The 8,428-nt window shown below is 46.9% G+C and overlaps 1 long non-coding RNA gene across 2 annotated transcripts; it reads left to right on the top strand.

The window, feature by feature from the left end:
- The first annotated feature begins 6,160 nt into the window (after positions 1-6,160).
- Positions 6,161-7,650, top strand: LOC119314222. 2 transcript variants are annotated; one of them, XR_005152238.1, is made up of 5 exons: positions 6,161-6,372; positions 6,475-6,542; positions 6,641-7,297; positions 7,377-7,442; positions 7,526-7,650. It is a non-coding gene; the product is annotated as an uncharacterized LOC119314222 (long non-coding RNA). The 2 variants fall into 2 exon arrangements; XR_005152239.1 differs by having other exon boundaries at positions 6,161-6,377.
- Positions 7,651-8,428: the final 778 nt, after the last annotated feature.

Raw genomic sequence — 8,428 nt, 5'->3', positions numbered from 1 at the left:
GTGGTTCGTCCACAAGCAAGTAATACTCACCAAGGACAACTTAATCAAGAGGGGATGGCTAGGTAGTTCACGTTGTTGTTTTTGCGATCATGATGAAACAATACAACATCTATTCCTTGAATGCCCACTCGCCAAATTGCTTTGGAGAACGATTCATATATTCTTTAACGTTAATCCTCCAGTTGACATTGAGTCGTTATTTGGAACGTGGTAAGCTGGGGTTGAGCATACTACTGCGGCTCGTATTTGGATTGAAATATGTGCACTTCTGTGGGCTATATGGAACTGTAGGAATGATATGATTTTTAACAGACAACACATTTTAACCTTCTTGCAGGTCATCTTCAGAGCTACCGCATGGATCCGTACGTGGTCCTTACTCACTCCTATGGACTCCAGGGAGCCTTTGGTTACTGGGTGCAACCAGTGGACGATGGTAGCACGGGCTATATTCAACCAGTTTGGATGGCGGTGATAGGAGTCTAGGGAGCGTATCCTTCGTATTGCCTTACCGGTTGCGATTTTCAGCATGTACTTTTCTTTTTTTTCGTTTGTTTCGCTCCGTTTGCGAGCTGTAATACTTTTATGACTTTGGGCTACTCCGTGGATTTTTAATAAGATGGCTGCATGCATCTTCATGATGAGGCCGGGGGTATGCCTCCATTTCCAAAAAATATAAAATCAATACCGATTATTTTTGTGTCTGGTTAGGGTCACAAAATCCATATTTCCTCTCTGCCACATATATCTGATCATTTTTGCTTGGCAGCAACAGAAAAAAAAATCTGAAATATAGCATTTTGGCAGCAACTTATTAACAAAGACTGACTGGAGAACCAGCATTTATAGACTATCAATATATGCACAACCATGCATATCTTGAAGCTCGCCCAATTCCCAGCAGGATAAAAAAATACATATACACCCGGATGAGACTGAGTGATCAACAACAGATACGACACAAAGAGAGATAGAGGGAGATAAAACTCCTCGAACAAAGAGGGCATAAAAGAGAGACTACGCGGGAAACACTGAGAGCGACAAGTGCATATTCACAACATTCTTACGATGTGACAAGAAGCTAGCTAGTAGAAGATATAATAGCTTGACTTGTTTCACAGCCAGGTAGCTTGATCCCCATTCATGGCAATGATCTTGCTGATTTCGCATGGTACTCATTAATGGCGTCTCCAACCATTTTACCGATTAAAACAGCCCCCGCAAATCTGAAGAAATTGTTAAAGTATATTGCCCGCCGACACGATGCAGATGAGATGATATAATTAGCGAGGATAGCTATGTTTAATGATTGGAGAAATAATAACATGGCTCTGTTTTAGGATGAATTTTACCATGCTGAAGACTCTAATTCCTATGGAAGGCAATGCTAGGACCATGAGAAAGTTTCAGCTAATCAGTATTTTATGGATGACGAATTGCAGTTTTTATTTATGAATGCAGTTTTTAAGAAGAAAAAGATCTAAGGTACTTACTAATAGGTTAGCTTCACTCCTGAATAGATGGATTTGCTAATAGATATTCTGAAGTTAAGAGGTTTTGGTGATGAATAGGTCTGTTGAATCCAGTGTTTGGTTATTGGAAGTCTTTTTTGTGTGTGATAGGGAAACGTCTTAGGGATGGTTTAAATCTTCTAGTGGACGTCATTTCTAGAATGCTTGACAAGGGTGCTGGGGATGGTTATATGTTGTAGTGGACGTCTTAAGTAAAGATTGTATTTTTTTCCTTCAAAAAAGAATAAAACAAACAATTGCAATACTAGATGATGTGTTTATTAGGCGAGTGACGGAGGGGGATTATGCATGTACCAGCGGGGATCATCGCGTCTAGGTTTGACTACTGAGAGAGTTCTTTGAGCAAAAGGTTGTTTTTGAGGCCCAGGCTGCTATAAGCGAAGTATTCAGCTTCCCAGGCGGCAATCATGTTGTAGAGGCCCTCTTAATTTCTTGGCTTGGATTAGAACCAAGCGCAACACGGCATCCTTCCTCTGATCGGGCGTGAGGTCCTGCGGCAGGCACAAACGACGAAGAAGGCAGTTTGTATATTAGTAATCATAATCTTAGATTGCATCCATCCATTTGCTTGCTCTAGCTAGCTAGTATTTTGTAGATGCAAGCAACAAAGACAGTTTGTGCGGATATACTAGTAGATTAGCAAACTAAGAGAGTCAGATTGTTGTATATTAACAGACTAGCTAGGATTGCTTCCTCTAGTACGTATTTTGTAGATGCAAGCAACAAAGTTAGTTTGTGTAGATATAGATTAGCAAAGTAAGAGAGGCAGTTGGATGCTTATAATTAAGTAGGACAGGAGGAGGATGAAGGAACAATAGCATAGGACGATTTGGACTGGTAAGAGAAGAGAAAAGATGTTGATTTTGCAGTACAGCGCGTACGTGGCCTGTAGTGGAATTCACGATCCGTGTAGTAGACAGTGGCAGACGCTCAACAGCTGCAGCCTCCGCCGCTGTCGTTCCGAGCCTCCTCGCCGCGTGACGAAGCCCCGAGGCCATGGCCTGATCTCCGCTATCCTATCGCCCGCCGTGCCTGTAGGACGTACCGTCCGGCCGGATCTCTGTCTGGGTTAGGGTTAGGGCTCCTCGCTCGCTCTCGAAATCGTGAGGGTTTGGGTTAGGATCGCTAAACCAAACTTGGTGATCAGGGTTAGAGCTCCTCGCTCACTCTCGAAATCGTGAGGGGTACCCAAACTTGGTGACTCGAAACGTTTTTTCTAGGGTTTCGGAATGGAAGGCGGCGCGCAGGTGATTCAGGTCTTCTGCGCTGCATTTCAAAAAAAAAAAAAACGTCTTCTTCGGTGCAAACCTAGGGTTTTCTAACTGCTTCCTCCGATCACAGCTTCCCTAGATCGTCCTCTTGCTCGTGGTCTCGTTCGGGATGCTGGTCAAGGGGAGACCCTCGCGTCTCTACCCACCCTTGACAGATGGTAGCAGGAGGGGTTTGGGGGTGATCAGGGTGGGAAATGTGGAAGACTAGGTTTGGCAATGCAACTCTCCATGTATTGATCGGGCGCAAAATGCACGTATACATTATGTACAAGGTGGGTCTCAATCTCAACTACTCCCTTCGTTCCTAAATATTTGTCTTTCTAGAGATAGTCTAGATGTGCAACAAACTAACTTTGTGAGATTTCAACAAGGTGAGATTATGTACAAGGTGAGATTTCAACAAGTGACTACATACGGAACAAAATGAGTAAATCTACACTCTAAAATATGTCTATATACATCTGTATGTGATAGTCCATTTGAATCTCTAAGAAGACAAATATTTAGGAACGGAGGGAGTATATAAGGAATAGGAGGTGGGCAAAGAATACAAGATATACTACATGCAAACCATATTTCAACAACCCCGCAATCAAAACGTCGCCAGAGACGTAGAGACTGGGCCGAAACTCCTCAAAAGTAGGAGTAGGCAATCCCTTAGTCATCACATCAGCGAACTGTTGTGTCGCCGAAACATGAAGAACCCGAATACGTCCAAGGGCCACCTGTTCGCGCACAAAATGAATGTCGAACTCGATGTGCTTCGTCCGGCGATGATGAATGGGGTTGGCAGAGAGGTAGAAGGCGGATACATTATCACAATATACCACTGTAGTCTGGGAGACATCGTGACGCAACTCCTGAAGAAGCTGTCAAAGCCAGGAACACTCGGCGACGGCGTTAGCGACAACTCGGTACTCAGCCTCCGCGCTTGAGCACGACACCGTAGGTTGTCGTTTAGACGACCACAAGATGAGGGAGGGACCGAGGTAGACGCATTAGCCAGATGTGGAGCGGCGCGTGTCAGGACAGCCAGCCAAGTCAGCATCAGAATAAGCCACCATATCCATAGATGAAGATGCCGTCAACGTCAGACCGAGAGCCACAGTTCCTCGAATATACCATAGAATCTGCTTCACCAGGTTCCAATGAGAGTCGCGCGGGGAGTGCAGATGAAGGCACACATGCTGGACTGCATACTGCAAATCTGGTCTGGTGAGTGTAAAGTACTGGAGACCACCAACACTGGAGCGGTAAAATGGAGCATCCAACGCGGGAGAGCCATCAAGTGCAGAGAGCTTGGCATTCGTATCGACAGGAGTAGCAACAGGTTTGCAATTGAGCATGCCAGCGCGCTCAAGCAACTCATGTGCATACTTCTGTTGGTGAAGCTAAAACCCATTCTGGTCGCTGAACCACCTCAATGCCAAGAAAATAATGCAAAGCGCCTAGATCCTTGATAGCAAACTCATCGTGCAACCGAGTAGTAATCTGTTGAAGAAGCTCAACGGAGGAGGCTGTCAAGATAATGTCGTCGACGTAGAGCAAGAGGTAGGCAGTCGCATGGCCATGATGATAGACGAACATCAGGGCATCCGAGCAAGTGATGGAGAACCCAAGCTGCTGAAGAAAACCGGCGATGCGCTAGTACCAGGCACGAGGTGCTTGCTTCAGGCCATAAAGAGACCGGGAAAGCAAGCACACATAGTCGGGATGAGTAGCGCCGACGAAGCCGATGGGCTGCTGGCAATAAACCTGTTTGGCGAGGTGACCATGGAGGAAGGCGTTGGCGACATCCATCTGCTGTACAGGCCATGCACGAGAGACCGCGAGGTGAAGAACAGTGTGGATCCTGCCCGGCTTGACCACCGGTGCAAACGTCTCAGTGAAGTCAACTCCTACACGCTGATGGAAACCACGAACCCACCCAGCGAGCCTTATACTGCTCGAGAGTGCCGTCCGGACGAGTCTTGTGGCAGAAGACCCATTTTGCCACTGATGACATTGGCGTGACGAGGCCGAGGGATGAGCTGCCAAGTGCGGTTCCGCTGGAGAGCGTCGAACTCTTCCTGCATCGCAGCGAGCAAGTGAGGATCATGGAGGATGGCTCGAGCTGACGATGGAAGAGGTAACGACGTGGATGTAGAGGCAGCGAGGAGATACTCATCGCTGGTATACCGCATGCTCGGCGATGAACGCCGGCTTGAGACTGAGTCATAGGGCGGGGCAGCGGGTCCGGTGCGGCGACGGGTGATGATGATGGTGAAGAACCCGTGGAGGCCGAGTCGCCGGGCGATAGCGCGCCGGCAGAGTGGGACGCCAAGGGTGCTAGGGATGTCGAGGACGCCAAGGACGTCCGGGTCCATTTTATGTGGGGCCGGGTGGGCTAGAGTGGGTCGTATCCGACATGACGGTGGTGTCCGGGCGTCCCGTATCCGCTCCAGATTTGTGTTAGATATCGAGAGTGTCGGTCTGTCTGGACGTTTGGGCCGTATATGGGACGCCCGGTTGGATGGTGTTTTTCGTCTGATCAGTGACCAGGCAGTTCGTCCGCTCGTTTGGGGTGGGTATGAGGGTCCGGTCGTAGATCCTCTTACGGCCGGTGAAGTATATTTGGTGGCCACAGGGCAAGAAAGGTAGTATATTTGGAAGAGTACGTTTTCTCCGCATGTGACAACGGCCGGTGTAGCATATTTGGAAGCTGCAAGTTTTCTCCTTAGACACGTTGAAATGAACTTTACTGGTGTTAAAAAAAAGCAAAAGGAAAAAATGTACTTCACCACGAGTTTTCTCCTTGATACGTTGAAATGAACTTTACCGGTGAACAAAAAAAGAAAAAGGAAAAAAAAATGAACTTCACCACGAGCGACTCCTCCCTCGGGCGACTCACGAGCCGTTGGATCGCGCATTGACTTATCCAACGGCCGCCGCGTGGATAGATTTGCGACGTCACAGCTTTTCACCGCGGGTGCGTTGGCCGTTCGGGAGCGGAGCGGTCAATTCCATCCCGCTGGCTGTCCACCACCATTGAGGAAACGGTACGAGGTCTAGATGGGTATAAACGAAGACCGCGTGAATCAAGGATTTTCTGCACCGCCGCAATTAAGGTAAATTAATTTAATTAATTACCCTTCCGAAATAAGAGAAAAGTAAAAAAAGAAGATAAAGAGGAGAAGCGTGGGTCCCGCCGGGGAAGGTGCCATCCTCTCTGTGTCTCTGGCGCGTGGGCCAGGGAGTGAGGGTGCCACTGAAGGGTACGGTCGCAGAGCTGAGCTGAAATCTCGGCTCATCAGGCCATATATAAGCTGAGCCTATCTATTCCCGTCTCCTCTCCCAAGCGGAGGAACCCTAGCCGCCCCCCATTCCAATCCAATATCTCTCTCTCTCTCTCTCTCTCTCTCTCTCTCTCTCTCTCTCTCTCTCTCTCTCTCTCTCTCAAACACCATTAGATTAGATAGGGAGAGGGTCCTCCTCTTCACCGGCCATGGCCATGACTTGTGGCTGTGCCCTTTGCACATGCAAGAAGATGCAGAGCCTGCCATGGCTCTCTGCTCCGCCCCTTTGGTAAGGTAAGGTAAGAAGGCAAGGTATCACAAGATCAAATCGCACCTCTGTTGGCCGCAACATCTCGTGTTTGCACATCTTTCTGACTTGAGTTTGAATCGCTGCAGGTAGGTCTCTTCTTTTTCTTGTTGTTTAGCCACAAGTTTCCTGATGCAATTTCAAGTTCAAGTTGAAGGTACTTACTAAGCATATTAGGCGCTTCTCTTTGATTCAATTATCAGTCGATGAGAAATCTTTGTCTTCCTCTCAGATCTGATGCTATTTCTCTTTCAGATCCGCGACCTCTCGCACAAGGACAAGGGCGACCTGATGAAGAGAATGCTTCTTGGGCCAATATTAGGACGGCCCGTTTGCTCGGAGGGCTCACAAGCGCAACACCACTCCCAACCCTGCCGGCCCATTATGTCTCCCAGGCCAGCGGAGTCGCGACGGCCGGCCCAGCCCATTATGCCTCCCAGGCCAGTGGAGTCGCGACAGCCGACCCATTATGCCTCTCAGGCCAGTGGAGTCGCGACGGTCGGCCCATTATGCCTCCCGCGCCAGTGGAGTCAAGACGGTTGGCCCATTATGCCTCCCAGGCCAGTGGAGTCGCGATGGCCGGCCCATTATTCCTCCCAGGCCAGTGGAGTCACGATTGCCAGTGGACAGCGCCCGATCTCAGCGTAACCTAGATGGATAAAAACCGCCTGATCGGCGATCCCACTCGGCTGCCGTCTCTCCATTTCCCCACTCTCCCCTCCGTCTCCGGCGACCGCTGTCGACCTGCTGACAAAATGCAAACTTTCTCCTGCAATCTCTTCCCCCCTGTGTTTTCTTGAACGATGTGGCTCGTGCCTGCACTTCTCTAACCCCTGCCTGCGTTCTCTGCAGGGACGGAGGGCAATCGAGGGGATCACTCTACCGCCGCCCTCCCAACTGGCACAAGCCCAAGTGAGTCTCCCCCCTCTTTTTGCTTTGGTCCTTGTCTTGTTGTGTGATTTATGTTTTCTAAGCTTGTTCTGCCTTCCAGGGGCATCTACAGTCCGCATGTTCGTCGTCCAAAGGAAATTGATGGTGGCCTGTTTTAGAAATGCAGGTGCTCTCTTTGTAGTGGTTTGTTTTCTATACTTGCATTGAGCTCTTCTAGGTTAAAACTGATTCTATTAACATTCTCTGTAGTGATCAGAAGGGGAATCCAAGGATTGTTTATCCCACTTGTGTTTTGTGGGTCACCAATTGTGTTTTCCTTTGTTTATTGCCTGCCTCTGTGCTGACTATCTATGACAATGATTGACTTGTTACTAGTTTCTTGGTTTAGCCACTATGCATTGCATCATTTTAAAGTTTTAACTGCTATTAACTGCGTACTGTTGCTTATCCTAACATGCATAGGATTTCCTTTGTTGAAGGCATCGGATGTGCAACCCTATGTCTAGTTATTTGCCTTCAGAAAGTTAAATTCGTTAGATTTACTAATTTCCTAGAAATTTTATAGACCCAGCAAAAATATGTGAATGGAATTTTACGTGGATACGAAGGCATGTCCAGGCTTGAGTGTTTCCTTTCCCGAACACAACGGTTCCTTTTGGTAAAGTTGTCTGGACGAAAGGAAATGCAAATAATACAGATCTTAAGAAATTTGTTGCCAGGAAGCTATACAACCTATGACATAAACATTGTCGTTGGATGAATTATGGTGTCTTACCCCGATATACTAGTGATACCAATTGTTTTAGGTTTATACTAAATTTTTATACTTTCTACATCAATTTACATACTAAAATTTGATATTACTTGATTAATCCTAGTTAAAATCACAACTAATTATTAAAATTAATCATAGTTTGTTTGTTATTCTCTAATGTATCTTAAAAGCATATTTGTGTGATGATAAATTGAGATAGTATTTTGTGAAAAAATGCATCTCTCTATGGATGAATTACGCCATGTATAGATGTTTGCACCATTTCACGCATGATCGATAAATATGTTGCCAGGAAGTTATACATCCTATTATGATGCAAAAAAATATCTCTAGAGATGTTTGTAGAACGCACAATTGTTTACATTGTGAGTAAGTAC

This window comes from Triticum dicoccoides, chromosome 1B (assembly GCF_002162155.2).
Source record: "Triticum dicoccoides isolate Atlit2015 ecotype Zavitan chromosome 1B, WEW_v2.0, whole genome shotgun sequence".
Lineage (NCBI taxonomy): Eukaryota > Viridiplantae > Streptophyta > Magnoliopsida > Poales > Poaceae > Triticum > Triticum dicoccoides.
This window is presented reverse-complemented; position numbering and strand designations above follow the sequence as displayed.